General features: G+C 46.1%; 53 non-coding genes and 6 pseudogenes across 53 annotated transcripts; all 59 read right to left on the bottom strand.

Moving 5' to 3' along the window:
- Positions 1-116: 116 nt before the first annotated feature.
- Positions 117-234, bottom strand: LOC125313023. Its single transcript, XR_007197054.1, has one exon. It is a non-coding gene; the product is annotated as a 5S ribosomal RNA (ribosomal RNA).
- Positions 235-556: 322 nt separating this feature from the next.
- LOC125313026 lies at positions 557-676 on the bottom strand. The gene has a single exon (XR_007197057.1). It is a non-coding gene; the product is annotated as a 5S ribosomal RNA (ribosomal RNA).
- Positions 677-995: 319 nt separating this feature from the next.
- Positions 996-1114, bottom strand: LOC125313220. The gene has a single exon (XR_007197140.1). It is a non-coding gene; the product is annotated as a 5S ribosomal RNA (ribosomal RNA).
- A 318-nt stretch (positions 1115-1432) lies between these two features.
- Positions 1433-1551, bottom strand: LOC125313331. Its single transcript, XR_007197151.1, has one exon. It is a non-coding gene; the product is annotated as a 5S ribosomal RNA (ribosomal RNA).
- A 319-nt stretch (positions 1552-1870) lies between these two features.
- On the bottom strand, positions 1871-1989 carry LOC125313356. The gene has a single exon (XR_007197162.1). It is a non-coding gene; the product is annotated as a 5S ribosomal RNA (ribosomal RNA).
- A 316-nt stretch (positions 1990-2305) lies between these two features.
- Positions 2306-2424, bottom strand: LOC125313047. The gene has a single exon (XR_007197078.1). It is a non-coding gene; the product is annotated as a 5S ribosomal RNA (ribosomal RNA).
- Positions 2425-2741: 317 nt separating this feature from the next.
- On the bottom strand, positions 2742-2860 carry LOC125313002. Its single transcript, XR_007197033.1, has one exon. It is a non-coding gene; the product is annotated as a 5S ribosomal RNA (ribosomal RNA).
- A 316-nt stretch (positions 2861-3176) lies between these two features.
- On the bottom strand, positions 3177-3295 carry LOC125313013. The gene has a single exon (XR_007197044.1). It is a non-coding gene; the product is annotated as a 5S ribosomal RNA (ribosomal RNA).
- A 319-nt stretch (positions 3296-3614) lies between these two features.
- LOC125313011 lies at positions 3615-3731 on the bottom strand. The gene has a single exon (XR_007197042.1). It is a non-coding gene; the product is annotated as a 5S ribosomal RNA (ribosomal RNA).
- Positions 3732-4049: 318 nt separating this feature from the next.
- LOC125313012 lies at positions 4050-4166 on the bottom strand. Its single transcript, XR_007197043.1, has one exon. It is a non-coding gene; the product is annotated as a 5S ribosomal RNA (ribosomal RNA).
- Positions 4167-4485: 319 nt separating this feature from the next.
- Positions 4486-4604, bottom strand: LOC125313325. The gene has a single exon (XR_007197150.1). It is a non-coding gene; the product is annotated as a 5S ribosomal RNA (ribosomal RNA).
- Positions 4605-4921: 317 nt separating this feature from the next.
- Positions 4922-5040, bottom strand: LOC125313024. The gene has a single exon (XR_007197055.1). It is a non-coding gene; the product is annotated as a 5S ribosomal RNA (ribosomal RNA).
- Positions 5041-5356: 316 nt separating this feature from the next.
- Positions 5357-5474, bottom strand: LOC125313358. The gene has a single exon (XR_007197164.1). It is a non-coding gene; the product is annotated as a 5S ribosomal RNA (ribosomal RNA).
- Positions 5475-5792: 318 nt separating this feature from the next.
- Positions 5793-5909, bottom strand: LOC125313014. Its single transcript, XR_007197045.1, has one exon. It is a non-coding gene; the product is annotated as a 5S ribosomal RNA (ribosomal RNA).
- A 317-nt stretch (positions 5910-6226) lies between these two features.
- On the bottom strand, positions 6227-6347 carry LOC125313355. Its single transcript, XR_007197161.1, has one exon. It is a non-coding gene; the product is annotated as a 5S ribosomal RNA (ribosomal RNA).
- A 316-nt stretch (positions 6348-6663) lies between these two features.
- LOC125313035 lies at positions 6664-6782 on the bottom strand. The gene has a single exon (XR_007197066.1). It is a non-coding gene; the product is annotated as a 5S ribosomal RNA (ribosomal RNA).
- Positions 6783-7100: 318 nt separating this feature from the next.
- On the bottom strand, positions 7101-7217 carry LOC125313015. Its single transcript, XR_007197046.1, has one exon. It is a non-coding gene; the product is annotated as a 5S ribosomal RNA (ribosomal RNA).
- Positions 7218-7536: 319 nt separating this feature from the next.
- LOC125313359 lies at positions 7537-7654 on the bottom strand. The gene has a single exon (XR_007197165.1). It is a non-coding gene; the product is annotated as a 5S ribosomal RNA (ribosomal RNA).
- A 314-nt stretch (positions 7655-7968) lies between these two features.
- LOC125313025 lies at positions 7969-8085 on the bottom strand. The gene has a single exon (XR_007197056.1). It is a non-coding gene; the product is annotated as a 5S ribosomal RNA (ribosomal RNA).
- Positions 8086-8401: 316 nt separating this feature from the next.
- Positions 8402-8520, bottom strand: LOC125313046. Its single transcript, XR_007197077.1, has one exon. It is a non-coding gene; the product is annotated as a 5S ribosomal RNA (ribosomal RNA).
- A 317-nt stretch (positions 8521-8837) lies between these two features.
- LOC125313348 lies at positions 8838-8956 on the bottom strand. The gene has a single exon (XR_007197154.1). It is a non-coding gene; the product is annotated as a 5S ribosomal RNA (ribosomal RNA).
- A 318-nt stretch (positions 8957-9274) lies between these two features.
- On the bottom strand, positions 9275-9393 carry LOC125313347. Its single transcript, XR_007197153.1, has one exon. It is a non-coding gene; the product is annotated as a 5S ribosomal RNA (ribosomal RNA).
- Positions 9394-9711: 318 nt separating this feature from the next.
- LOC125313357 lies at positions 9712-9831 on the bottom strand. Its single transcript, XR_007197163.1, has one exon. It is a non-coding gene; the product is annotated as a 5S ribosomal RNA (ribosomal RNA).
- A 317-nt stretch (positions 9832-10148) lies between these two features.
- On the bottom strand, positions 10149-10265 carry LOC125313017. The gene has a single exon (XR_007197048.1). It is a non-coding gene; the product is annotated as a 5S ribosomal RNA (ribosomal RNA).
- A 317-nt stretch (positions 10266-10582) lies between these two features.
- LOC125313048 lies at positions 10583-10701 on the bottom strand. The gene has a single exon (XR_007197079.1). It is a non-coding gene; the product is annotated as a 5S ribosomal RNA (ribosomal RNA).
- Positions 10702-11018: 317 nt separating this feature from the next.
- LOC125313049 lies at positions 11019-11135 on the bottom strand. The gene has a single exon (XR_007197080.1). It is a non-coding gene; the product is annotated as a 5S ribosomal RNA (ribosomal RNA).
- A 316-nt stretch (positions 11136-11451) lies between these two features.
- On the bottom strand, positions 11452-11569 carry LOC125313066. The gene has a single exon (XR_007197096.1). It is a non-coding gene; the product is annotated as a 5S ribosomal RNA (ribosomal RNA).
- Positions 11570-11887: 318 nt separating this feature from the next.
- On the bottom strand, positions 11888-12006 carry LOC125313057. The gene has a single exon (XR_007197088.1). It is a non-coding gene; the product is annotated as a 5S ribosomal RNA (ribosomal RNA).
- Positions 12007-12323: 317 nt separating this feature from the next.
- LOC125313099 lies at positions 12324-12440 on the bottom strand (annotated as a pseudogene).
- Positions 12441-12756: 316 nt separating this feature from the next.
- Positions 12757-12873, bottom strand: LOC125313100 (annotated as a pseudogene).
- Positions 12874-13190: 317 nt separating this feature from the next.
- LOC125313050 lies at positions 13191-13307 on the bottom strand. Its single transcript, XR_007197081.1, has one exon. It is a non-coding gene; the product is annotated as a 5S ribosomal RNA (ribosomal RNA).
- Positions 13308-13623: 316 nt separating this feature from the next.
- On the bottom strand, positions 13624-13742 carry LOC125313018. Its single transcript, XR_007197049.1, has one exon. It is a non-coding gene; the product is annotated as a 5S ribosomal RNA (ribosomal RNA).
- Positions 13743-14060: 318 nt separating this feature from the next.
- LOC125313069 lies at positions 14061-14179 on the bottom strand. Its single transcript, XR_007197099.1, has one exon. It is a non-coding gene; the product is annotated as a 5S ribosomal RNA (ribosomal RNA).
- Positions 14180-14495: 316 nt separating this feature from the next.
- Positions 14496-14613, bottom strand: LOC125313086. Its single transcript, XR_007197116.1, has one exon. It is a non-coding gene; the product is annotated as a 5S ribosomal RNA (ribosomal RNA).
- Positions 14614-14929: 316 nt separating this feature from the next.
- LOC125313038 lies at positions 14930-15047 on the bottom strand. Its single transcript, XR_007197069.1, has one exon. It is a non-coding gene; the product is annotated as a 5S ribosomal RNA (ribosomal RNA).
- A 317-nt stretch (positions 15048-15364) lies between these two features.
- On the bottom strand, positions 15365-15483 carry LOC125313037. Its single transcript, XR_007197068.1, has one exon. It is a non-coding gene; the product is annotated as a 5S ribosomal RNA (ribosomal RNA).
- A 316-nt stretch (positions 15484-15799) lies between these two features.
- LOC125313107 lies at positions 15800-15917 on the bottom strand (annotated as a pseudogene).
- Positions 15918-16233: 316 nt separating this feature from the next.
- On the bottom strand, positions 16234-16354 carry LOC125312998. Its single transcript, XR_007197029.1, has one exon. It is a non-coding gene; the product is annotated as a 5S ribosomal RNA (ribosomal RNA).
- Positions 16355-16672: 318 nt separating this feature from the next.
- Positions 16673-16789, bottom strand: LOC125313082. The gene has a single exon (XR_007197112.1). It is a non-coding gene; the product is annotated as a 5S ribosomal RNA (ribosomal RNA).
- Positions 16790-17107: 318 nt separating this feature from the next.
- LOC125313080 lies at positions 17108-17226 on the bottom strand. Its single transcript, XR_007197110.1, has one exon. It is a non-coding gene; the product is annotated as a 5S ribosomal RNA (ribosomal RNA).
- Positions 17227-17542: 316 nt separating this feature from the next.
- Positions 17543-17661, bottom strand: LOC125313349. The gene has a single exon (XR_007197155.1). It is a non-coding gene; the product is annotated as a 5S ribosomal RNA (ribosomal RNA).
- A 318-nt stretch (positions 17662-17979) lies between these two features.
- Positions 17980-18097, bottom strand: LOC125313053. The gene has a single exon (XR_007197084.1). It is a non-coding gene; the product is annotated as a 5S ribosomal RNA (ribosomal RNA).
- Positions 18098-18415: 318 nt separating this feature from the next.
- Positions 18416-18532, bottom strand: LOC125313101 (annotated as a pseudogene).
- Positions 18533-18849: 317 nt separating this feature from the next.
- On the bottom strand, positions 18850-18968 carry LOC125313094. Its single transcript, XR_007197123.1, has one exon. It is a non-coding gene; the product is annotated as a 5S ribosomal RNA (ribosomal RNA).
- A 317-nt stretch (positions 18969-19285) lies between these two features.
- Positions 19286-19404, bottom strand: LOC125313084. The gene has a single exon (XR_007197114.1). It is a non-coding gene; the product is annotated as a 5S ribosomal RNA (ribosomal RNA).
- Positions 19405-19722: 318 nt separating this feature from the next.
- LOC125313029 lies at positions 19723-19842 on the bottom strand. Its single transcript, XR_007197060.1, has one exon. It is a non-coding gene; the product is annotated as a 5S ribosomal RNA (ribosomal RNA).
- Positions 19843-20159: 317 nt separating this feature from the next.
- Positions 20160-20277, bottom strand: LOC125313087. Its single transcript, XR_007197117.1, has one exon. It is a non-coding gene; the product is annotated as a 5S ribosomal RNA (ribosomal RNA).
- Positions 20278-20592: 315 nt separating this feature from the next.
- LOC125313006 lies at positions 20593-20709 on the bottom strand. The gene has a single exon (XR_007197037.1). It is a non-coding gene; the product is annotated as a 5S ribosomal RNA (ribosomal RNA).
- Positions 20710-21026: 317 nt separating this feature from the next.
- On the bottom strand, positions 21027-21145 carry LOC125313360. Its single transcript, XR_007197166.1, has one exon. It is a non-coding gene; the product is annotated as a 5S ribosomal RNA (ribosomal RNA).
- Positions 21146-21462: 317 nt separating this feature from the next.
- Positions 21463-21580, bottom strand: LOC125313108 (annotated as a pseudogene).
- Positions 21581-21896: 316 nt separating this feature from the next.
- LOC125313081 lies at positions 21897-22015 on the bottom strand. Its single transcript, XR_007197111.1, has one exon. It is a non-coding gene; the product is annotated as a 5S ribosomal RNA (ribosomal RNA).
- Positions 22016-22331: 316 nt separating this feature from the next.
- Positions 22332-22448, bottom strand: LOC125313031. Its single transcript, XR_007197062.1, has one exon. It is a non-coding gene; the product is annotated as a 5S ribosomal RNA (ribosomal RNA).
- A 320-nt stretch (positions 22449-22768) lies between these two features.
- Positions 22769-22885, bottom strand: LOC125313016. The gene has a single exon (XR_007197047.1). It is a non-coding gene; the product is annotated as a 5S ribosomal RNA (ribosomal RNA).
- A 317-nt stretch (positions 22886-23202) lies between these two features.
- LOC125313096 lies at positions 23203-23322 on the bottom strand. Its single transcript, XR_007197126.1, has one exon. It is a non-coding gene; the product is annotated as a 5S ribosomal RNA (ribosomal RNA).
- Positions 23323-23639: 317 nt separating this feature from the next.
- LOC125313091 lies at positions 23640-23757 on the bottom strand. The gene has a single exon (XR_007197120.1). It is a non-coding gene; the product is annotated as a 5S ribosomal RNA (ribosomal RNA).
- A 315-nt stretch (positions 23758-24072) lies between these two features.
- On the bottom strand, positions 24073-24189 carry LOC125313051. The gene has a single exon (XR_007197082.1). It is a non-coding gene; the product is annotated as a 5S ribosomal RNA (ribosomal RNA).
- Positions 24190-24507: 318 nt separating this feature from the next.
- LOC125313078 lies at positions 24508-24625 on the bottom strand. The gene has a single exon (XR_007197108.1). It is a non-coding gene; the product is annotated as a 5S ribosomal RNA (ribosomal RNA).
- Positions 24626-24942: 317 nt separating this feature from the next.
- LOC125313054 lies at positions 24943-25060 on the bottom strand. Its single transcript, XR_007197085.1, has one exon. It is a non-coding gene; the product is annotated as a 5S ribosomal RNA (ribosomal RNA).
- A 317-nt stretch (positions 25061-25377) lies between these two features.
- Positions 25378-25496, bottom strand: LOC125313251 (annotated as a pseudogene).
- Positions 25497-25663: the final 167 nt, after the last annotated feature.

Below are 25663 nucleotides of genomic sequence, written 5' to 3' on the forward strand. Positions count from 1 at the left end.
GCCCGTTAGTACTTTTCGGAAAGCTTGTTCCGAACCGGTCACGATGGGCCCCGTTATGCCTTCCCGAGTGCATTTCTGGTTAAGTAAAAAAATTAAAAAATAAAAAACGAAAATGAGGGGTGCAACACGAGGACTTCCCGGAGGTCACCCATCCTAGTACTACTCTCGCCCAAGCACGCTTAACCCCGGAGTTCCGATGGGATCCGGTGCATTAGTGCTGGTATGATCGCACCCGTTATGTTATGCATTGCAAATATATTTGCAATAAATGCCCTTCCCCTTCTTGCAAAATGTTCGAACTTTCTTTTTTCCTGGGTTTTCGTGCCCTCGTTGCGTGATTAGTTAACGGGATATCCCTTGGAAACGACAAACTAAGAAAAAAATCCCCGTCGATCGAAATTCGCACGTAACTTTTGATCCCCAGATGGACTCACGGGGCCCGTAAGTACTTTTCGGAAAGCTCGTTCGAACCGGTCACGATGGGCCCCGTTATGCCTTCCCGAGTGCATTTCCTTGAGCCGTAAAAAAAAAATTAAAAAATAAAAAACGAAAATGAGGGGTGCAACACGAGGACTTCCTAGGAGGTCACCCATCCTAGTACTACTCTCGCCCAAGCACGCTTAACTTCGGAGTTCTGATGGGATCCGGTGCATTAGTCTTTGGTATGATCGCACCCGTTATGTTATGCATTGCAAATATATTTGCAATAAATGCCCTTCCCCTTCTTGCAAAATGTTCGAACTTTCTTTTTTCCTGGTTTTCGTGCCCTGTTGCGTGATTAGTTAACGGGATATCCCTTGGAAACGACAAACTAAGAAAAAAAAATCCCCGTCGATCGAAATTCGCACGTAACTTTTGATCCGGATGGACTCACGGGGCCCGTAAGTACTTTTCGGAAAGCTCGTTCCGAACCGGTCACGATGGGCCCCGTTATGCCTTCCCGAGTGCATTTCCTGAGCCGTAAAAAAAAATTAAAAAATAAAAAACGAAAATGAGGGGTGCAACACGAGGACTTCCCAGGAGGTCACCCATCCTAGTACTACTCTCGCCCAAGCACGCTTAACTTCGGAGTTCTGATGGGATCCGGTGCATTAGTGCTGGTATGATCGCACCCGTTATGTTATGCATTGCAAATATATTTGCAATAAATGCCCTTCCCCTTCTTGCAAAATGTTCGAACTTTCTTTTTTCCTGGTTTTCGTGCCCTGTTGCGTGATTAGTTAACGGGATATCCCTTGGAAACGACAAACTAAGAGAAAAAATCCCCGTCGATCGAAATTCGCACGTAACTTTTGATCCGGATGGACTCACGGGGCCCGTAAGTACTTTTCGGAAAGCTCGTTCCGAACCGGTCACGATGGGCCCCGTTATGCCTTCCCGAGTGCATTTCTTGAGCCGTAAAAAAAAATTAAAAAATAAAAAACGAAAATGAGGGGTGCAACACGAGGACTTCCCAGGAGGTCACCCATCCTAGTACTACTCTCGCCCAAGCACGCTTAACTTCGGAGTTCTGATGGGATCCGGTGCATTAGTGCTGGTATGATCGCACCCGTTATGTTATGCATTGCAAATATATTTGCAATAAATGCCCTTCCCCTTCTTGCAAAATGTTCGAACTTTCTTTTTTCCTGGTTTTCGTGCCTTTGTTGCGTGATTAGTTAACGGGATATCCCTTGGAAACGACAAACTAAGAAAAAAAATCCCCGTCGATCGAAATTCGCACGTAACTTTTGATCCGGATGGACTCACGGGGCCCGTAAGTACTTTTCGGAAAGCTCGTTCCGAACCGGTCACGATGGGCCCCGTTATGCCTTCCCGAGTGCATTTCCTGAGCCGTAAAAAAAAATTAAAAAATAAAAAACGAAAATGGGGGGTGCAACACGAGGACTTCCCAGGAGGTCACCCATCCTAGTACTACTCTCGCCCAAGCACGCTTAACTTCGGAGTTCTGATGGGATCCGGTGCATTAGTGCTGGTATGATCGCACCCGTTATGTTATGCATTGCAAATATATTTGCAATAAATGCCCTTCCCCTTCTTGCAAAATGTTCGAACTTTCTTTTTCCTGGTTTTCGTGCCCTGTTGCGTGATTAGTTAACGGGATATCCCTTGGAAACGACAAACTAAGAGAAAAAATCCCCGTCGATCGAAATTCGCACGTAACTTTTGATCCGGATGGACTCACGGGGCCCGTAAGTACTTTTCGGAAAGCTCGTTCCGAACCGGTCACGATGGGCCCCGTTATGCCTTCCCGAGTGCATTTCTTGAGCCGTAAAAAAAATTAAAAAATAAAAAACGAAAATGAGGGGTGCAACACGAGGACTTCCCGGGAGGTCACCCATCCTAGTACTACTCTCGCCCAAGCACGCTTAACTCGGAGTTCGATGGGATCCGGTGCATTAGTGCTTTGGTATGATCGCACCCGTTATGTTATGCATTGCAAATATATTTGCAATAAATGCCCTTCCCCTTCTTGCAAAATGTTCGAACTTTCTTTTTCCTGGTTTTCGTGCCCTGTTGCGTGATTAGTTAACGGGATATCCCTTGGAAACGACAAACTAAGAAAAAAAATCCCCGTCGATCGAAATTCGCACGTAACTTTTGATCCGGATGGACTCACGGGGCCCGTAAGTACTTTTCGGAAAGCCTCGTTCGAACCGGTCACGATGGGCCCCGTTATGCCTTCCCGAGTGCATTTCCTGAGCCGTAAAAAAAAATTAAAAAATAAAAAACGAAAATGAGGGGTGCAACACGAGGACTTCCCAGGAGGTCACCCATCCTAGTACTACTCTCGCCCAAGCACGCTTAACTTCGGAGTTCTGATGGGATCCGGTGCATTAGTGCTGGTATGATCGCACCCGTTATGTTATGCATTGCAAATATATTTGCAATAAATGCCCTTCCCCTTCTTGCAAAATGTTCGAACTTTCTTTTTCCTGGTTTTCGTGCCCTGTTGCGTGATTAGTTAACGGGATATCCCTTGGAAACGACAAACTAAGAAAAAAAATCCCCGTCGATCGAAATTCGCACGTAACTTTTGATCCGGATGGACTCACGGGGCCCGTAAGTACTTTTCGGAAAGCTCGTTCGAACCGGTCACGATGGGCCCCGTTATGCCTTCCCGAGTGCATTTCCTGAGCCGTAAAAAAAAATTAAAAAATAAAAAACGAAAATGAGGGGTGCAACACGAGGACTTCCCAGGAGGTCACCCATCCTAGTACTACTCTCGCCCAAGCACGCTTAACTTCGGAGTTCTGATGGGATCCGGTGCATTAGTGCTGGTATGATCGCACCCGTTATGTTATGCATTGCAAATATATTTGCAATAAATGCCCTTCCCCTTCTTGCAAAATGTTCGAACTTTCTTTTTTCCTGGTTTTCGTGCCCTGTTGCGTGATTAGTTAACGGGATATCCCTTGGAAACGACAAACTAAGAAAAAAAAATCCCCGTCGATCGAAATTCGCACGTAACTTTTGATCCGGATGGACTCACGGGGCCCGTAAGTACTTTTCGGAAAGCTCGTTCCGAACCGGTCACGATGGGCCCCGTTATGCCTTCCCGAGTGCATTTCTTGAGCCGTAAAAAAAAATTAAAAAATAAAAAACGAAAATGAGGGGTGCAACACGAGGACTTCCCAGGAGGTCACCCATCCTAGTACTACTCTCGCCCAAGCACGCTTAACTCGGAGTTCGATGGGATCCGGTGCATTAGTGCTGGTATGATCGCACCCGTTATGTTATGCATTGCAAATATATTTGCAATAAATGCCCTTCCCCTTCTTGCAAAATGTTCGAACTTTCTTTTTTCCTGGTTTTCGTGCCCTGTTGCGTGATTAGTTAACGGGATATCCCTTGGAAACGACAAACTAAGAAAAAAAATCCCCGTCGATCGAAATTCGCACGTAACTTTTGATCCGGATGGACTCACGGGGCCCGTAAGTACTTTTCGGAAAGCTCGTTCCGAACCGGTCACGATGGGCCCCGTTATGCCTTCCCGAGTGCATTTCCTGAGCCAAAAAAAAAAATTAAAAAATAAAAAACGAAAATGAGGGGTGCAACACGAGGACTTCCCAGGAGGTCACCCATCCTAGTACTACTCTCGCCCAAGCACGCTTAACTCGGAGTTCGATGGGATCCGGTGCATTAGTGCTGGTATGATCGCACCCGTTATGTTATGCATTGCAAATATATTTGCAATAAATGCCCTTCCCCTTCTTGCAAAATGTTCGAACTTTCTTTTTTCCTGGTTTTCGTGCCCTGTTGCGTGATTAGTTAACGGGATATCCCTTGGAAACGACAAACTAAGAAAAAAAAATCCCCGTCGATCGAAATTCGCACGTAACTTTTGATCCGGATGGACTCACGGGGCCCGTAAGTACTTTTCGGAAAGCTCGTTCCGAACCGGTCACGATGGGCCCCGTTATGCCTTCCCGAGTGCATTTCCTGAGCCGTAAAAAAAAATTAAAAAATAAAAAACGAAAATGAGGGGTGCAACACGAGGACTTCCTAGGAGGTCACCCATCCTAGTACTACTCTCGCCCAAGCACGCTTAACTTCGGAGTTCTGATGGGATCCGGTGCATTAGTGCTGGTATGATCGCACCCGTTATGTTATGCATTGCAAATATATTTGCAATAAATGCCCTTCCCCTTCTTGCAAAATGTTCGAACTTTCTTTTTCCTGGTTTTCGTGCCCTGTTGCGTGATTAGTTAACGGGATATCCCTTGGAAACGACAAACTAAGAAAAAAAATCCCCGTCGATCGAAATTCGCACGTAACTTTTGATCCGGATGGACTCACGGGGCCCGTAAGTACTTTTCGGAAAGCTCGTTCCGAACCGGTCACGATGGGCCCCGTTATGCCTTCCCGAGTGCATTTCCTGAGCCGTAAAAAAAAATTAAAAAATAAAAAACGAAAATGAGGGGTGCAACACGAGGACTTCCCAGGAGGTCACCCATCCTAGTACTACTCTCGCCCAAGCACGCTTAACTTCGGAGTTCTGATGGGATCCGGTGCATTAGTGCTGGTATGATCGCACCCGTTATGTTATGCATTGCAAATATATTTGCAATAAATGCCCTTCCCCTTCTTGCAAAATGTTCGAACTTTCTTTTTCCTGGTTTTCGTGCCCTGTTGCGTGATTAGTTAACGGGATATCCCTTGGAAACGACAAACTAAGAAAAAAAATCCCCGTCGATCGAAATTCGCACGTAACTTTTGATCCGGATGGACTCACGGGGCCCGTAAGTACTTTTCGGAAAGCTCGTTCCGAACCGGTCACGATGGGCCCCGTTATGCCTTCCCGAGTGCATTTCCTGAGCCGTAAAAAAAATTAAAAAATAAAAAACGAAAATGAGGGGTGCAACACGAGGACTTCCCAGGAGGTCACCCATCCTAGTACTACTCTCGCCCAAGCACGCTTAACTCGGAGTTCTGATGGGATCCGGTGCATTAGTGCTGGTATGATCGCACCCGTTATGTTATGCATTGCAAATATATTTGCAATAAATGCCCTTCCCCTTCTTGCAAAATGTTCGAACTTTCTTTTTTTCCTGGTTTTCGTGCCCTGTTGCGTGATTAGTTAACGGGATATCCCTTGGAAACGACAAACTAAGAAAAAAAATCCCCGTCGATCGAAATTCGCACGTAACTTTTGATCCGGATGGACTCACGGGCCCGTAAGTACTTTTCGGAAAGCTCGTTCCGAACCGGTCACGATGGGCCCCGTTATGCCTTCCCGAGTGCATTTCCTGAGCCGTAAAAAAAAATTAAAAAATAAAAAACGAAAATGAGGGGTGCAACACGAGGACTTCCCAGGAGGTCACCCATCCTAGTACTACTCTCGCCCAAGCACGCTTAACTCGGAGTTCGATGGGATCCGGTGCATTAGTGCTGGTATGATCGCACCCGTTATGTTATGCATTGCAAATATATTTGCAATAAATGCCCTTCCCCTTCTTGCAAAATGTTCGAACTTTCTTTTTTCCTGGTTTTCGTGCCCTGTTGCGTGATTAGTTAACGGGATATCCCTTGGAAACGACAAACTAAAAAAAAAAATCCCCGTCGATCGAAATTCGCACGTAACTTTTGATCCGGATGGACTCACGGGGCCCGTAAGTACTTTTCGGAAAGCTCGTTCGAACCGGTCACGATGGGCCCCGTTATGCCTTCCCGAGTGCATTTCCCGAGCCGTAAAAAAAAATTAAAAAATAAAAAACGAAAATGAGGGGTGCAACACGAGGACTTCCCAGGAGGTCACCCATCCTAGTACTACTCTCGCCCAAGCACGCTTAACTTCGGAGTTCTGATGGGATCCGGTGCATTAGTGCTTTGGTATGATCGCACCCGTTATGTTATGCATTGCAAATATATTTGCAATAAATGCCCTTCCCCTTCTTGCAAAATGTTCGAACTTTCTTTTTCCTGGTTTTCGTGCCCTGTTGCGTGATTAGTTAACGGGATATCCCTTGGAAACGACAAACTAAGAAAAAAAATCCCCGTCGATCGAAATTCGCACGTAACTTTTGATCCGGATGGACTCACGGGGCCCGTAAGTACTTTTCGGAAAGCTCGTTCGAACCGGTCACGATGGGCCCCGTTATGCCTTCCCGAGTGCATTTCCTGAGCCGTAAAAAAAAATTAAAAAATAAAAAACGAAAATGAGGGGTGCAACACGAGGACTTCCCAGGAGGTCACCCATCCTAGTACTACTCTCGCCCAAGCACGCTTAACTTCGGAGTTCTGATGGGATCCGGTGCATTAGTGCTGGTATGATCGCACCCGTTATGTTATGCATTGCAAATATATTTGCAATAAATGCCCTTCCCCTTCTTGCAAAATGTTCGAACTTTCTTTTTCCTGGTTTTCGTGTCCCTGTTGCGTGATTAGTTAACGGGATATCCCTTGGAAACGACAAACTAAGAAAAAAAATCCCCGTCGATCGAAATTCGCACGTAACTTTTGATCCGGATGGACTCACGGGGCCCGTAAGTACTTTTCGGAAAGCTCGTTCCGAACCGGTCACGATGGGCCCCGTTATGCCTTCCCGAGTGCATTTCCTGAGCCGTAAAAAAAAATTAAAAAATAAAAAACGAAAATGAGGGGTGCAACACGAGGACTTCCCAGGAGGTCACCCATCCTAGTACTACTCTCGCCCAAGCACGCTTAACTCGGAGTTCGATGGGATCCGGTGCATTAGTGCTGGTATGATCGCACCCGTTATGTTATGCATTGCAAATATATTTGCAATAAATGCCCTTCCCCTTCTTGCAAAATGTTCGAACTTTCTTTTTTCCTGGTTTTCGTGCCCTGTTGCGTGATTAGTTAACGGGATATCCCTTGGAAACGACAAACTAAGAAAAAAAATCCCCGTCGATCGAAATTCGCACGTAACTTTTGATCCGGATGGACTCACTGGGGCCCGTAAGTACTTTTCGGAAAGCTCGTTCCGAACCGGTCACGATGGGCCCCGTTATGCCTTCCCGAGTGCATTTCCTGAGCCGTAAAAAAAAATTAAAAAATAAAAAACGAAAATGAGGGGTGCAACACGAGGACTTCCCAGGAGGTCACCCATCCTAGTACTACTCTCGCCCAAGCACGCTTAACTCGGAGTTCTGATGGGATCCGGTGCATTAGTGCTGGTATGATCGCACCCGTTATGTTATGCATTGCAAATATATTTGCAATAAATGCCCTTCCCCTTCTTGCAAAATGTTCGAACTTTCTTTTTCCTGGTTTTCGTGCCCTGTTGCGTGATTAGTTAACGGGATATCCCTTGGAAACGACAAACTAAGAAAAAAAATCCCCGTCGATCGAAATTCGCACGTAACTTTTGATCCGGATGGACTCACGGGGCCCGTAAGTACTTTTCGGAAAGCTCGTTCGAACCGGTCACGATGGGCCCCGTTATGCCTTCCCGAGTGCATTTCCTGAGCCGTAAAAAAATTAAAAAATAAAAAACGAAAATGAGGGGTGCAACACGAGGACTTCCCGGGAGGTCACCCATCCTAGTACTACTCTCGCCCAAGCACGCTTAACTCGGAGTTCGATGGGATCCGGTGCATTAGTGCTGGTATGATCGCACCCGTTATGTTATGCATTGCAAATATATTTGCAATAAATGCCCTTCCCCTTCTTGCAAAATGTTCGAACTTTCTTTTTCCTGGTTTTCGTGCCCTGTTGCGTGATTAGTTAACGGGATATCCCTTGGAAACGACAAACTAAGAAAAAAAATCCCCGTCGATCGAAATTCGCACGTAACTTTTGATCCGGATGGACTCACGGGGCCCGTAAGTACTTTTCGGAAAGCTCGTTCGAACCGGTCACGATGGGCCCCGTTATGCCTTCCCGAGTGCATTTCCTGAGCCGTAAAAAAAAATTAAAAAATAAAAAACGAAAATGAGGGGTGCAACACGAGGACTTCCCAGGAGGTCACCCATCCTAGTACTACTCTCGCCCAAGCACGCTTAACTTCGGAGTTCTGATGGGATCCGGTGCATTAGTGCTGGTATGATCGCACCCGTTATGTTATGCATTGCAAATATATTTGCAATAAATGCCCTTCCCCTTCTTGCAAAATGTTCGAACTTTCTTTTTCCTGGTTTTCGTGCCCTGTTGCGTGATTAGTTAACGGGATATCCCTTGGAAACGACAAACTAAGAAAAAAAATCCCCGTCGATCGAAATTCGCACGTAACTTTTGATCCGGATGGACTCACGGGGCCCGTAAGTACTTTTCGGAAAGCTCGTTCGAACCCGGTCACGATGGGCCCCGTTATGCCTTCCCGAGTGCATTTCCTGAGCCGTAAAAAAAAATTAAAAAATAAAAAACGAAAATGGGGGGTGCAACACGAGGACTTCCCAGGAGGTCACCCATCCTAGTACTACTCTCGCCCAAGCACGCTTAACCTCGGAGTTCTGATGGGATCCGGTGCATTAGTGCTGGTATGATCGCACCCGTTATGTTATGCATTGCAAATATATTTGCAATAAATGCCCTTCCCCTTCTTGCAAAATGTTCGAACTTTCTTTTTTCCTGGTTTTCGTGCCCTGTTGCGTGATTAGTTAACGGGATATCCCTTGGAAACGACAAACTAAGAAAAAAAATCCCCGTCGATCGAAATTCGCACGTAACTTTTGATCCGGATGGACTCACGGGGCCCGTAAGTACTTTTCGGAAAGCTCGTTCCGAACCGGTCACGATGGGCCCCGTTATGCCTTCCCGAGTGCATTTCCTGAGCCGTAAAAAAAAATTAAAAAATAAAAAACGAAAATGAGGGGTGCAACACGAGGACTTCCCAGGAGGTCACCCATCCTAGTACTACTCTCGCCCAAGCACGCTTAACTCCGGAGTTCTGATGGGATCCGGTGCATTAGTGCTGGTATGATCGCACCCGTTATGTTATGCATTGCAAATATATTTGCAATAAATGCCCTTCCCCTTCTTGCAAAATGTTCGAACTTTCTTTTTTCCTGGTTTTCGTGCCCTGTTGCGTGATTAGTTAACGGGATATCCCTTGGAAACGACAAACTAAGAAAAAAAATCCCCGTCGATCGAAATTCGCACGTAACTTTTGATCCGGATGGACTCACGGGGCCCGTAAGTACTTTTCGGAAAGCTCGTTCCGAACCGGTCACGATGGGCCCCGTTATGCCTTCCCGAGTGCATTTCCTGAGCCGTAAAAAAAAATTAAAAAATAAAAAACGAAAATGAGGGGTGCAACACGAGGACTTCCCAGGAGGTCACCCATCCTAGTACTACTCTCGCCCAAGCACGCTTAACCTTCGGAGTTCTGATGGGATCCGGTGCATTAGTGCTGGTATGATCGCACCCGTTATGTTATGCATTGCAAATATATTTGCAATAAATGCCCTTCCCCTTCTTGCAAAATGTTCGAACTTTCTTTTTTCCTGGTTTTCGTGCCCTGTTGCGTGATTAGTTAACGGGATATCCCTTGGAAACGACAAACTAAGAAAAAAAATCCCCGTCGATCGAAATTCGCACGTAACTTTTGATCCGGATGGACTCACGGGGCCCGTAAGTACTTTTCGGAAAGCTCGTTCGAACCGGTCACGATGGGCCCCGTTATGCCTTCCCGAGTGCATTTCCTGAGCCGTAAAAAAAAATTAAAAAATAAAAAACGAAAATGAGGGGTGCAACACGAGGACTTCCAGGAGGTCACCCATCCTAGTACTACTCTCGCCCAAGCACGCTTAACTCGGAGTTCTGATGGGATCCGGTGCATTAGTGCTGGTATGATCGCACCCGTTATGTTATGCATTGCAAATATATTTGCAATAAATGCCCTTCCCCTTCTTGCAAAATGTTCGAACTTTCTTTTTCCTGGTTTTCGTGCCCTGTTGCGTGATTAGTTAACGGGATATCCCTTGGAAACGACAAACTAAGAAAAAAAATCCCCGTCGATCGAAATTCGCACGTAACTTTTGATCCGAGATGGACTCACGGGGCCCGTAAGTACTTTTCGGAAAGCTCGTTCGAACCGGTCACGATGGGCCCCGTTATGCCTTCCCGAGTGCATTTCCTGAGCCGTAAAAAAAAATTAAAAAATAAAAAACGAAAATGAGGGGTGCAACACGAGGACTTCCCGGGAGGTCACCCATCCTAGTACTACTCTCGCCCAAGCACGCTTAACTCGGAGTTCGATGGGATCCGGTGCATTAGTGCTTTGGTATGATCGCACCCGTTATGTTATGCATTGCAAATATATTTGCAATAAATGCCCTTCCCCTTCTTGCAAAATGTTCGAACTTTCTTTTTCCTGGTTTTCGTGCCCTGTTGCGTGATTAGTTAACGGGATATCCCTTGGAAACGACAAACTAAGAAAAAAAATCCCCGTCGATCGAAATTCGCACGTAACTTTTGATCCGGATGGACTCACGGGGCCCGTAAGTACTTTTCGGAAAGCTCGTTCGAACCGGTCACGATGGGCCCCGTTATGCCTTCCCGAGTGCATTTCCTGAGCCGTAAAAAAAAATTAAAAAATAAAAAACGAAAATGAGGGGGTGCAACACGAGGACTTCCCAGGAGGTCACCCATCCTAGTACTACTCTCGCCCAAGCACGCTTAACCGGAGTTCGATGGGATCCGGTGCATTAGTGCTTGGTATGATCGCACCCGTTATGTTATGCATTGCAAATATATTTGCAATAAATGCCCTTCCCCTTCTTGCAAAATGTTCGAACTTTCTTTTTCCTGGTTTTCGTGCCCTGTTGCGTGATTAGTTAACGGGATATCCCTTGGAAACGACAAACTAAGAAAAAAAATCCCCGTCGATCGAAATTCGCACGTAACTTTTGATCCGGATGGACTCACGGGGCCCGTAAGTACTTTTCGGAAAGCTCGTTCGAACCGGTCACGATGGGCCCCGTTATGCCTTCCCGAGTGCATTTCCTGAGCCGTAAAAAAAAATTAAAAAATAAAAAACGAAAATGAGGGGTGCAACACGAGGACTTCCCAGGAGGTCACCCATCCTAGTACTACTCTCGCCCAAGCACGCTTAACCGGAGTTCGATGGGATCCGGTGCATTAGTGCTTTGGTATGATCGCACCCGTTATGTTATGCATTGCAAATATATTTGCAATAAATGCCCTTCCCCTTCTTGCAAAATGTTCGAACTTTCTTTTTCCTGGTTTTCGTGCCCCTGTTGCGTGATTAGTTAACGGGATATCCCTTGGAAACGACAAACTAAGAAAAAAAATCCCCGTCGATCGAAATTCGCACGTAACTTTTGATCCGGATGGACTCACGGGGCCCGTAAGTACTTTTCGGAAAGCTCGTTCGAACCGGTCACGATGGGCCCCGTTATGCCTTCCCGAGTGCATTTCCTGAGCCGTAAAAAAAAAATTAAAAAATAAAAAACGAAAATGAGGGGTGCAACACGAGGACTTCCCAGGAGGTCACCCATCCTAGTACTACTCTCGCCCAAGCACGCTTAACTTCGGAGTTCTGATGGGATCCGGTGCATTAGTGCTGGTATGATCGCACCCGTTATGTTATGCATTGCAAATATATTTGCAATAAATGCCCTTCCCCTTCTTGCAAAATGTTCGAACTTTCTTTTTCCTGGTTTTCGTGCCCCTGTTGCGTGATTAGTTAACGGGATATCCCTTGGAAACGACAAACTAAGAAAAAAAATCCCCGTCGATCGAAATTCGCACGTAACTTTTGATCCGGATGGACTCACGGGGCCCGTAAGTACTTTTCGGAAAGCTCGTTCGAACCGGTCACGATGGGCCCCGTTATGCCTTCCCGAGTGCATTTCCCGAGCCGTAAAAAAAAATTAAAAAATAAAAAACGAAAATGAGGGGTGCAACACGAGGACTTCCCAGGAGGTCACCCATCCTAGTACTACTCTCGCCCAAGCACGCTTAACCGGAGTTCGATGGGATCCGGTGCATTAGTCTTTGGTATGATCGCACCCGTTATGTTATGCATTGCAAATATATTTGCAATAAATGCCCTTCCCCTTCTTGCAAAATGTTCGAACTTTCTTTTTTCCTGGTTTTCGTGCCTGTTGCGTGATTAGTTAACGGGATATCCCTTGGAAACGACAAACTAAGAAAAAAAATCCCCGTCGATCGAAATTCGCACGTAACTTTTGATCCGGATGGACTCACGGGGCCCGTAAGTACTTTTCGGAAAGCTCGTTCCGAACCGGTCACGATGGGCCCCGTTATGCCTTCCCGAGTGCATTTCCTGAGCCGTAAAAAAAATTAAAAAATAAAAAACGAAAATGAGGGGTGCAACACGAGGACTTCCCAGGAGGTCACCCATCCTAGTACTACTCTCGCCCAAGCACGCTTAACCGGAGTTCGATGGGATCCGGTGCATTAGTCTTTGGTATGATCGCACCCGTTATGTTATGCATTGCAAATATATTTGCAATAAATGCCCTTCCCCTTCTTGCAAAATGTTCGAACTTTCTTTTTTCCTGGTTTTCGTGCCCTGTTGCGTGATTAGTTAACGGGATATCCCTTGGAAACGACAAACTAAGAAAAAAAATCCCCGTCGATCGAAATTCGCACGTAACTTTTGATCCGGATGGACTCACGGGGCCCGTAAGTACTTTTCGGAAAGCTCGTTCGAACCGGTCACGATGGGCCCCGTTATGCCTTCCCGAGTGCATTTCCTGAGCCGTAAAAAAAAATTAAAAAATAAAAAACGAAAATGAGGGGTGCAACACGAGGACTTCCCAGGAGGTCACCCATCCTAGTACTACTCTCGCCCAAGCACGCTTAACCGGAGTTCGATGGGATCCGGTGCATTAGTGCTTGGTATGATCGCACCCGTTATGTTATGCATTGCAAATATATTTGCAATAAATGCCCTTCCCCTTCTTGCAAAATGTTCGAACTTTCTTTTTCCTGGTTTTCGTGCCCTGTTGCGTGATTAGTTAACGGGATATCCCTTGGAAACGACAAACTAAGAAAAAAAATCCCCGTCGATCGAAATTCGCACGTAACTTTTGATCCGGATGGACTCACGGGGCCCGTAAGTACTTTTCGGAAAGCTCGTTCGAACCGGTCACGATGGGCCCCGTTATGCCTTCCCGAGTGCATTTCCTGAGCCGTAAAAAAAAATTAAAAAATAAAAAACGAAAATGAGGGGTGCAACACGAGGACTTCCCAGGAGGTCACCCATCCTAGTACTACTCTCGCCCAAGCACGCTTAACTCCGGAGTTCGATGGGATCCGGTGCATTAGTGCTTGGTATGATCGCACCCGTTATGTTATGCATTGCAAATATATTTGCAATAAATGCCCTTCCCCTTCTTGCAAAATGTTCGAACTTTCTTTTTTCCTGGTTTTCGTGCCCTGTTGCGTGATTAGTTAACGGGATATCCCTTGGAAACGACAAACTAAGAAAAAAAAATCCCCGTCGATCGAAATTCGCACGTAACTTTTGATCCGGATGGACTCACGGGGCCCGTAAGTACTTTTCGGAAAGCTCGTTCGAACCGGTCACGATGGGCCCCGTTATGCCTTCCCGAGTGCATTTCCTGAGCCGTAAAAAAAAATTAAAAAATAAAAAACGAAAATGAGGGGTGCAACACGAGGACTTCCCAGGAGGTCACCCATCCTAGTACTACTCTCGCCCAAGCACGCTTAACTTCGGAGTTCTGATGGGATCCGGTGCATTAGTGCTGGTATGATCGCACCCGTTATGTTATGCATTGCAAATATATTTGCAATAAATGCCCTTCCCCTTCTTGCAAAATGTTCGAACTTTCTTTTTCCTGGTTTTCGTGCCCCTGTTGCGTGATTAGTTAACGGGATATCCCTTGGAAACGACAAACTAAGAAAAAAATCCCCGTCGATCGAAATTCGCACGTAACTTTTGATCCGGATGGACTCACGGGGCCCGTAAGTACTTTTCGGAAAGCTCGTTCGAACCGGTCACGATGGGCCCCGTTATGCCTTCCCGAGTGCATTTCCTGAGCCGTAAAAAAAAATTAAAAAATAAAAAACGAAAATGAGGGGTGCAACACGAGGACTTCCCAGGAGGTCACCCATCCTAGTACTACTCTCGCCCAAGCACGCTTAACTCGGAGTTCGATGGGATCCGGTGCATTAGTCTTTGGTATGATCGCACCCGTTATGTTATGCATTGCAAATATATTTGCAATAAATGCCCTTCCCCTTCTTGCAAAATGTTCGAACTTTCTTTTTCCTGGTTTTCGTGCCCTGTTGCGTGATTAGTTAACGGGATATCCCTTGGAAACGACAAACTAAGAAAAAAAATCCCCGTCGATCGAAATTCGCACGTAACTTTTGATCCGGATGGACTCACGGGGCCCGTAAGTACTTTTCGGAAAGCTCGTTCGAACCGGTCACGATGGGCCCCGTTATGCCTTCCCGAGTGCATTTCCTGAGCCGTAAAAAAAAATTAAAAAATAAAAAACGAAAATGAGGGGTGCAACACGAGGACTTCCCAGGAGGTCACCCATCCTAGTACTACTCTCGCCCAAGCACGCTTAACTCGGAGTTCGATGGGATCCGGTGCATTAGTGCTTGGTATGATCGCACCCGTTATGTTATGCATTGCAAATATATTTGCAATAAATGCCCTTCCCCTTCTTGCAAAATGTTCGAACTTTCTTTTTCCTGGTTTTCGTGCCCTGTTGCGTGATTAGTTAACGGGATATCCCTTGGAAACGACAAACTAAGAAAAAAAAATCCCCGTCGATCGAAATTCGCACGTAACTTTTGATCCGGATGGACTCACGGGGCCCGTAAGTACTTTTCGGAAAGCTCGTTCGAACCGGTCACGATGGGCCCCGTTATGCCTTCCCGAGTGCATTTCCTGAGCCGTAAAAAAAAATTAAAAAATAAAAAACGAAAATGAGGGGTGCAACACGAGGACTTCCCAGGAGGTCACCCATCCTAGTACTACTCTCGCCCAAGCACGCTTAACTTCGGAGTTCGATGGGATCCGGTGCATTAGTCTTTGGTATGATCGCACCCGTTATGTTATGCATTGCAAATATATTTGCAATAAATGCCCTTCCCCTTCTTGCAAAATGTTCGAACTTTCTTTTTCCTGGTTTTCGTGCCCTGTTGCGTGATTAGTTAACGGGATATCCCTTGGAAACGACAAACTAAGAAAAAAATCCCCGTCGATCGAAATTCGCACGTAACTTTTGATCCGGATGGACTCACGGGGCCCGTAAGTACTTTTCGGAAAGCTCGTTCGAACCGGTCCACGATGGGCCCCGTTATGCCTTCCCGAGTGCATTTCCTGAGCCGTAAAAAAAAATTAAAAAATAAAAAACGAAAATGAGGGGTGCAACACGAGGACTTCCCAGGAGGTCACCCATCCTAGTACTACTCTCGCCCAAGCACGCTTAACCCGGAGTTCGATGGGATCCGGTGCATTAGTCTTTGGTATGATCGCACCCGTTATGTTATGCATTGCAAATATATTTGCAATAAATGCCCTTCCCCTTCTTGCAAAATGTTCGAACTTTCTTTTTCCTGGTTTTCGTGCCCTGTTGCGTGATTAGTTAACGGGATATCCCTTGGAAACGACAAACTAAGAAAAAAAATCCCCGTCGATCGAAATTCGCACGTAACTTTTGATCCGGATGGACTCACGGGGCCCGTAAGTACTTTTCGGAAAGCTCGTTCCGAACCGGTCACGATGGGCCCCGTTATGCCTTCCCGAGTGCATTTCCTGAGCCGTAAAAAAAATTAAAAAATAAAAAACGAAAATGAGGGGTGCAACACGAGGACTTCCCAGGAGGTCACCCATCCTAGTACTACTCTCGCCCAAGCACGCTTAACTCCGGAGTTCTGATGGGATCCGGTGCATTAGTGCTTTGGTATGATCGCACCCGTTATGTTATGCATTGCAAATATATTTGCAATAAATGCCCTTCCCCTTCTTGCAAAATGTTCGAACTTTCTTTTTTCCTGGTTTTCGTGCCCTGTTGCGTGATTAGTTAACGGGATATCCCTTGGAAACGACAAACTAAGAAAAAAAATCCCCGTCGATCGAAATTCGCACGTAACTTTTGATCCGGATGGACTCACGGGGCCCGTAAGTACTTTTCGGAAAGCTCGTTCCGAACCGGTCACGATGGGCCCCGTTATGCCTTCCCGAGTGCATTTCCTGAGCCGTAAAAAAAAATTAAAAAATAAAAAACGAAAATGAGGGGTGCAACACGAGGACTTCCCAGGAGGTCACCCATCCTAGTACTACTCTCGCCCAAGCACGCTTAACCCGGAGTTCGATGGGATCCGGTGCATTAGTCTTGGTATGATCGCACCCGTTATGTTATGCATTGCAAATATATTTGCAATAAATGCCCTTCCCCTTCTTGCAAAATGTTCGAACTTTCTTTTTTCCTGGTTTTCGTGCCCTGTTGCGTGATTAGTTAACGGGATATCCCTTGGAAACGACAAACTAAGAAAAAAAAATCCCCGTCGATCGAAATTCGCACGTAACTTTTGATCCGGATGGACTCACGGGGCCCGTAAGTACTTTTCGGAAAGCTCGTTCCGAACCGGTCACGATGGGCCCCGTTATGCCTTCCCGAGTGCATTTCCTGAGCCGTAAAAAAAATTAAAAAATAAAAAACGAAAATGAGGGGTGCAACACGAGGACTTCCCAGGAGGTCACCCATCCTAGTACTACTCTCGCCCAAGCACGCTTAACTTCGGAGTTCTGATGGGATCCGGTGCATTAGTGCTGGTATGATCGCACCCGTTATGTTATGCATTGCAAATATATTTGCAATAAATGCCCTTCCCCTTCTTGCAAAATGTTCGAACTTTCTTTTTTCCTGGTTTTCGTGCCCCGTTGCGTGATTAGTTAACGGGATATCCCTTGGAAACGACAAACTAAAAAAAAAATCCCCGTCGATCGAAATTCGCACGTAACTTTTGATCCGGATGGACTCACGGGGCCCGTAAGTACTTTTCGGAAAGCTCGTTCGAACCGGTCACGATGGGCCCCGTTATGCCTTCCCGAGTGCATTTCCTGAGCCGTAAAAAAAAATTAAAAAATAAAAAACGAAAATGAGGGGTGCAACACGAGGACTTCCCAGGAGGTCACCCATCCTAGTACTACTCTCGCCCAAGCACGCTTAACCTCGGAGTTCTGATGGGATCCGGTGCATTAGTGCTGGTATGATCGCACCCGTTATGTTATGCATTGCAAATATATTTGCAATAAATGCCCTTCCCCTTCTTGCAAAATGTTCGAACTTTCTTTTTTCCTGGTTTTCGTGCCCTGTTGCGTGATTAGTTAACGGGATATCCCTTGGAAACGACAAACTAAGAAAAAAAATCCCCGTCGATCGAAATTCGCACGTAACTTTTGATCCGGATGGACTCACGGGGCCCGTAAGTACTTTTCGGAAAGCTCGTTGCGAACCGGTCACGATGGGCCCCGTTATGCCTTCCCGAGTGCATTTCCTGAGCCGTAAAAAAAAATTAAAAAATAAAAAACGAAAATGAGGGGTGCAACACGAGGACTTCCCAGGAGGTCACCCATCCTAGTACTACTCTCGCCCAAGCACGCTTAACCCGGAGTTCGATGGGATCCGGTGCATTAGTGCTTGGTATGATCGCACCCGTTATGTTATGCATTGCAAATATATTTGCAATAAATGCCCTTCCCCTTCTTGCAAAATGTTCGAACTTTCTTTTTTCCTGGTTTTCGTGCCCTGTTGCGTGATTAGTTAACGGGATATCCCTTGGAAACGACAAACTAAAAAAAAAAATCCCCGTCGATCGAAATTCGCACGTAACTTTTGATCCGGATGGACTCACGGGGCCCGTAAGTACTTTTCGGAAAGCTCGTTCCGAACCGGTCACGATGGGCCCCGTTATGCCTTCCCGAGTGCATTTCCTGAGCCGTAAAAAAAAATTAAAAAATAAAAAACGAAAATGAGGGGTGCAACACGAGGACTTCCCAGGAGGTCACCCATCCTAGTACTACTCTCGCCCAAGCACGCTTAACCGGAGTTCGATGGGATCCGGTGCATTAGTCTTTGGTATGATCGCACCCGTTATGTTATGCATTGCAAATATATTTGCAATAAATGCCCTTCCCCTTCTTGCAAAATGTTCGAACTTTCTTTTTCCTGGTTTTCGTGCCCTGTTGCGTGATTAGTTAACGGGATATCCCTTGGAAACGACAAACTAAGAAAAAAAATCCCCGTCGATCGAAATTCGCACGTAACTTTTGATCCGGATGGACTCCACGGGGCCCGTAAGTACTTTTCGGAAAGCTCGTTCGAACCGGTCACGATGGGCCCCGTTATGCCTTCCCGAGTGCATTTCCTGAGCCGTAAAAAAAAATTAAAAAATAAAAAACGAAAATGAGGGGTGCAACACGAGGACTTCCCAGGAGGTCACCCATCCTAGTACTACTCTCGCCCAAGCACGCTTAACTCGGAGTTTCGATGGGATCCGGTGCATTAGTCTTTGGTATGATCGCACCCGTTATGTTATGCATTGCAAATATATTTGCAATAAATGCCCTTCCCCTTCTTGCAAAATGTTCGAACTTTCTTTTTTCCTGGTTTTCGTGCCCTGTTGCGTGATTAGTTAACGGGATATCCCTTGGAAACGACAAACTAAGAAAAAAAATCCCCGTCGATCGAAATTCGCACGTAACTTTTGATCCGGATGGACTCACGGGGCCCGTAAGTACTTTTCGGAAAGCTCGTTCGAACCGGTCACGATGGGCCCCGTTATGCCTTCCCGAGTGCATTTCCTGAGCCGTAAAAAAAAATTAAAAAATAAAAAACGAAAATGAGGGGTGCAACACGAGGACTTCCCAGGAGGTCACCCATCCTAGTACTACTCTCGCCCAAGCACGCTTAACCCGGAGTTCGATGGGATCCGGTGCATTAGTGCTTTGGTATGATCGCAACCCGTTATGTTATGCATTGCAAATATATTTGCAATAAATGCCCTTCCCCTTCTTGCAAAATGTTCGAACTTTCTTTTTCCTGGTTTTCGTGCCCCTGTTGCGTGATTAGTTAACGGGATATCCCTTGGAAACGACAAACTAAGAAAAAAAATCCCCGTCGATCGAAATTCGCACGTAACTTTTGATCCGGATGGACTCACGGGGCCCGTAAGTACTTTTCGGAAAGCTCGTTCGAACCGGTCACGATGGGCCCCGTTATGCCTTCCCGAGTGCATTTCCTGAGCCGTAAAAAAAAATTAAAAAATAAAAAACGAAAATGAGGGGTGCAACACGAGGACTTCCCAGGAGGTCACCCATCCTAGTACTACTCTCGCCCAAGCACGCTTAACCTCGGAGTTCGATGGGATCCGGTGCATTAGTGCTTTGGTATGATCGCACCCGTTATGTTATGCATTGCAAATATATTTGCAATAAATGCCCTTCCCCTTCTTGCAAAATGTTCGAACTTTCTTTTTTCCTGGTTTTCGTGCCCTGTTGCGTGATTAGTTAACGGGATATCCCTTGGAAACGACAAACTAAGAAAAAAAATCCCCGTCGATCGAAATTCGCACGTAACTTTTGATCCGGATGGACTCACGGGGCCCGTAAGTACTTTTCGGAAAGCTCGTTCGAACCGGTCACGATGGGCCCCGTTATGCCTTCCCGAGTGCATTTCCTGAGCCGTAAAAAAAAATTAAAAAATAAAAAACGAAAATGAGGGGTGCAACACGAGGACTTCCCAGGAGGTCACCCATCCTAGTACTACTCTCGCCCAAGCACGCTTAACTCGGAGTTCGATGGGATCCGGTGCATTAGTCTTTGGTATGATCGCACCCGTTATGTTATGCATTGCAAATATATTTGCAATAAATGCCCTTCCCCTTCTTGCAAAATGTTCGAACTTTCTTTTTCCTGGTTTTCGTGCCTGTTGCGTGATTAGTTAACGGGATATCCCTTGGAAACGACAAACTAAGAAAAAAAATCCCCGTCGATCGAAATTCGCACGTAACTTTTGATCCGGATGGACTCACGGGGCCCGTAAGTACTTTTCGGAAAGCTCGTTCCGAACCGGTCACGATGGGCCCCGTTATGCCTTCCCGAGTGCATTTCCTGAGCCGTAAAAAAAATTAAAAAATAAAAAACGAAAATGAGGGGTGCAACACGAGGACTTCCCGGGAGGTCACCCATCCTAGTACTACTCTCGCCCAAGCACGCTTAACCGGAGTTCTGATGGGATCCGGTGCATTAGTGCTGGTATGATCGCACCCGTTATGTTATGCATTGCAAATATATTTGCAATAAATGCCCTTCCCCTTCTTGCAAAATGTTCGAACTTTCTTTTTTCCTGGTTTTCGTGCCCTGTTGCGTGATTAGTTAACGGGATATCCCTTGGAAACGACAAACTAAAAAAAAAAATCCCCGTCGATCGAAATTCGCACGTAACTTTTGATCCGGATGGACTCACGGGGCCCGTAAGTACTTTTCGGAAAGCTCGTTCCGAACCGGTCACGATGGGCCCCGTTATGCCTTCCCGAGTGCATTTCCTGAGCCGTAAAAAAAATTAAAAAATAAAAAACGAAAATGAGGGGTGCAACACGAGGACTTCCCAGGAGGTCACCCATCCTAGTACTACTCTCGCCCAAGCACGCTTAACTTCGGAGTTCTGATGGGATCCGGTGCATTAGTCTTGGTATGATCGCACCCGTTATGTTATGCATTGCAAATATATTTGCAATAAATGCCCTTCCCCTTCTTGCAAAATGTTCGAACTTTCTTTTTTCCTGGTTTTCGTGCCCTGTTGCGTGATTAGTTAACGGGATATCCCTTGGAAACGACAAACTAAGAAAAAAAATCCCCGTCGATCGAAATTCGCACGTAACTTTTGATCCGGATGGACTCACGGGGCCCGTAAGTACTTTTCGGAAAGCTCGTTCGAACCGGTCACGATGGGCCCCGTTATGCCTTCCCGAGTGCATTTCCTGAGCCGTAAAAAAAAATTAAAAAATAAAAAACGAAAATGAGGGGTGCAACACGAGGACTTCCCAGGAGGTCACCCATCCTAGTACTACTCTCGCCCAAGCACGCTTAACCCGGAGTTCGATGGGATCCGGTGCATTAGTCTTTGGTATGATCGCACCCGTTATGTTATGCATTGCAAATATATTTGCAATAAATGCCCTTCCCCTTCTTGCAAAATGTTCGAACTTTCTTTTTCCTGGTTTTCGTGCCCTGTTGCGTGATTAGTTAACGGGATATCCCTTGGAAACGACAAACTAAGAAAAAAAATCCCCGTCGATCGAAATTCGCACGTAACTTTTGATCCGGATGGACTCACGGGGCCCGTAAGTACTTTTCGGAAAGCTCGTTCGAACCGGTCACGATGGGCCCCGTTATGCCTTCCCGAGTGCATTTCCTGAGCCGTAAAAAAAAATTAAAAAATAAAAAACGAAAATGAGGGGTGCAACACGAGGACTTCCCCAGGAGGTCACCCATCCTAGTACTACTCTCGCCCAAGCACGCTTAACTCGGAGTTCGATGGGATCCGGTGCATTAGTGCTTGGTATGATCGCACCCGTTATGTTATGCATTGCAAATATATTTGCAATAAATGCCCTTCCCCTTCTTGCAAAATGTTCGAACTTTCTTTTTTCCTGGTTTTCGTGCCCTGTTGCGTGATTAGTTAACGGGATATCCCTTGGAAACGACAAACTAAGAAAAAAAATCCCCGTCGATCGAAATTCGCACGTAACTTTTGATCCGGATGGACTCACGGGGCCCGTAAGTACTTTTCGGAAAGCTCGTTCGAACCGGTCACGATGGGCCCCGTTATGCCTTCCCGAGTGCATTTCCTGAGCCGTAAAAAAAATTAAAAAATAAAAAACGAAAATGAGGGGTGCAACACGAGGACTTCCCAGGAGGTCACCCATCCTAGTACTACTCTCGCCCAAGCACGCTTAACCCGGAGTTCGATGGGATCCGGTGCATTAGTGCTGGTATGATCGCACCCGTTATGTTATGCATTGCAAATATATTTGCAATAAATGCCCTTCCCCTTCTTGCAAAATGTTCGAACTTTCTTTTTTCCTGGTTTTCGTGCCCTGTTGCGTGATTAGTTAACGGGATATCCCTTGGAAACGACAAACTAAGAAAAAAAAATCCCCGTCGATCGAAATTCGCACGTAACTTTTGATCCGGATGGACTCACGGGGCCCGTAAGTACTTTTCGGAAAGCTCGTTCCGAACCGGTCACGATGGGCCCCGTTATGCCTTCCCGAGTGCATTTCCTGAGCCGTAAAAAAAAAATTAAAAAATAAAAAACGAAAATGAGGGGTGCAACACGAGGACTTCCCAGGAGGTCACCCATCCTAGTACTACTCTCGCCCAAGCACGCTTAACTCGGAGTTCGATGGGATCCGGTGCATTAGTGCTGGTATGATCGCACCCGTTATGTTATGCATTGCAAATATATTTGCAATAAATGCCCTTCCCCTTCTTGCAAAATGTTCGAACTTTCTTTTTTCCTGGTTTTCGTGCCCTGTTGCGTGATTAGTTAACGGGATATCCCTTGGAAACGACAAACTAAGAAAAAAAATCCCCGTCGATCGAAATTCGCACGTAACTTTTGATCCGGATGGACTCACGGGGCCCGTAAGTACTTTTCGGAAAGCTCGTTCCGAACCGGTCACGATGGGCCCCGTTATGCCTTCCCGAGTGCATTTCCTGAGCCGTAAAAAAAATTAAAAAATAAAAAACGAAAATGAGGGGTGCAACACGAGGACTTCCCAGGAGGTCACCCATCCTAGTACTACTCTCGCCCAAGCACGCTTAACCCGGAGTTCGATGGGATCCCGGTGCATTAGTGCTTTGGTATGATCGCACCCGTTATGTTATGCATTGCAAATATATTTGCAATAAATGCCCTTCCCCTTCTTGCAAAATGTTCGAACTTTCTTTTTTCCTGGTTTTCGTGCCCTGTTGCGTGATTAGTTAACGGGATATCCCTTGGAAACGACAAACTAAGAAAAAAAATCCCCGTCGATCGAAATTCGCACGTAACTTTTGATCCGGATGGACTCACGGGGCCCGTAAGTACTTTTCGGAAAGCTCGTTCGAACCGGTCACGATGGGCCCCGTTATGCCTTCCCGAGTGCATTTCCTGAGCCGTAAAAAAAAATTAAAAAATAAAAAACGAAAATGAGGGGTGCAACACGAGGACTTCCCAGGAGGTCACCCATCCTAGTACTACTCTCGCCCAAGCACGCTTAACTCGGAGTTCGATGGGATCCGGTGCATTAGTCTTCGGTATGATCGCACCCGTTATGTTATGCATTGCAAATATATTTGCAATAAATGCCCTTCCCCTTCTTGCAAAATGTTCGAACTTTCTTTTTTCCTGGTTTTCGTGCCCTGTTGCGTGATTAGTTAACGGGATATCCCTTGGAAACGACAAACTAAGAAAAAAAATCCCCGTCGATCGAAATTCGCACGTAACTTTTGATCCGGATGGACTCACGGGGCCCGTAAGTACTTTTCGGAAAGCTCGTTCGAACCGGTCACGATGGGCCCCGTTATGCCTTCCCGAGTGCATTTCCTGAGCCGTAAAAAAATTAAAAAATAAAAAACGAAAATGAGGGGTGCAACACGAGGACTTCCCAGGAGGTCACCCATCCTAGTACTACTCTCGCCCAAGCACGCTTAACCGGAGTTCGATGGGATCCGGTGCATTAGTGCTTGGTATGATCGCACCCGTTATGTTATGCATTGCAAATATATTTGCAATAAATGCCCTTCCCCTTCTTGCAAAATGTTCGAACTTTCTTTTTTCCTGGTTTTCGTGCCCTGTTGCGTGATTAGTTAACGGGATATCCCTTGGAAACGACAAACTAAGAAAAAAAATCCCCGTCGATCGAAATTCGCACGTAACTTTTGATCCGGATGGACTCACGGGGCCCGTAAGTACTTTTCGGAAAGCTCGTTCGAACCGGTCCACGATGGGCCCCGTTATGCCTTCCCGAGTGCATTTCCTGAGCCGTAAAAAAAAATTAAAAAATAAAAAACGAAAATGGGGGATGCAACACGAGGACTTCCCAGGAGGTCACCCATCCTAGTACTACTCTCGCCCAAGCACGCTTAACCGGAGTTCGATGGGATCCGGTGCATTAGTGCTTTGGTATGATCGCACCCGTTATGTTATGCATTGCAAATATATTTGCAATAAATGCCCTTCCCCTTCTTGCAAAATGTTCGAACTTTCTTTTTTCCTGGTTTTCGTGCCCTGTTGCGTGATTAGTTAACGGGATATCCCTTGGAAACGACAAACTAAGAAAAAAAATCCCCGTCGATCGAAATTCGCACGTAACTTTTGATCCGGATGGACTCACGGGGCCCGTAAGTACTTTTCGGAAAGCTCGTTCGAACCGGTCACGATGGGCCCCGTTATGCCTTCCCGAGTGCATTTCCTGAGCCGTAAAAAAAAATTAAAAAATAAAAAACGAAAATGAGGGGTGCAACACGAGGACTTCCCAGGAGGTCACCCATCCTAGTACTACTCTCGCCCAAGCACGCTTAACCCGGAGTTCGATGGGATCCGGTGCATTAGTGCTTGGTATGATCGCACCCGTTATGTTATGCATTGCAAATATATTTGCAATAAATGCCCTTCCCCTTCTTGCAAAATGTTCGAACTTTCTTTTTCCTGGTTTTCGTGCCCTGTTGCGTGATTAGTTAACGGGATATCCCTTGGAAACGACAAACTAAGAAAAAAAATCCCCGTCGATCGAAATTCGCACGTAACTTTTGATCCGGATGGACTCACGGGGCCCGTAAGTACTTTTCGGAAAGCTCGTTGCGAACCGGTCACGATGGGCCCCGTTATGCCTTCCCGAGTGCATTTCCTGAGCCGTAAAAAAAAATTAAAAAATAAAAAACGAAAATGAGGGGTGCAACACGAGGACTTCCCAGGAGGTCACCCATCCTAGTACTACTCTCGCCCAAGCACGCTTAACCCGGAGTTCGATGGGATCCCGGTGCATTAGTCTTTGGTATGATCGCACCCGTTATGTTATGCATTGCAAATATATTTGCAATAAATGCCCTTCCCCTTCTTGCAAAATGTTCGAACTTTCTTTTTTCCTGGTTTTCGTGCCCCGTTGCGTGATTAGTTAACGGGATATCCCTTGGAAACGACAAACTAAGAAAAAAAATCCCCGTCGATCGAAATTC

The sequence above is a fragment of the Rhodamnia argentea genome, unplaced genomic scaffold (assembly GCF_020921035.1).
Source record: "Rhodamnia argentea isolate NSW1041297 unplaced genomic scaffold, ASM2092103v1 Rarg_v2.17, whole genome shotgun sequence".
In the NCBI taxonomy this organism is placed as follows: domain Eukaryota; kingdom Viridiplantae; phylum Streptophyta; class Magnoliopsida; order Myrtales; family Myrtaceae; genus Rhodamnia; species Rhodamnia argentea.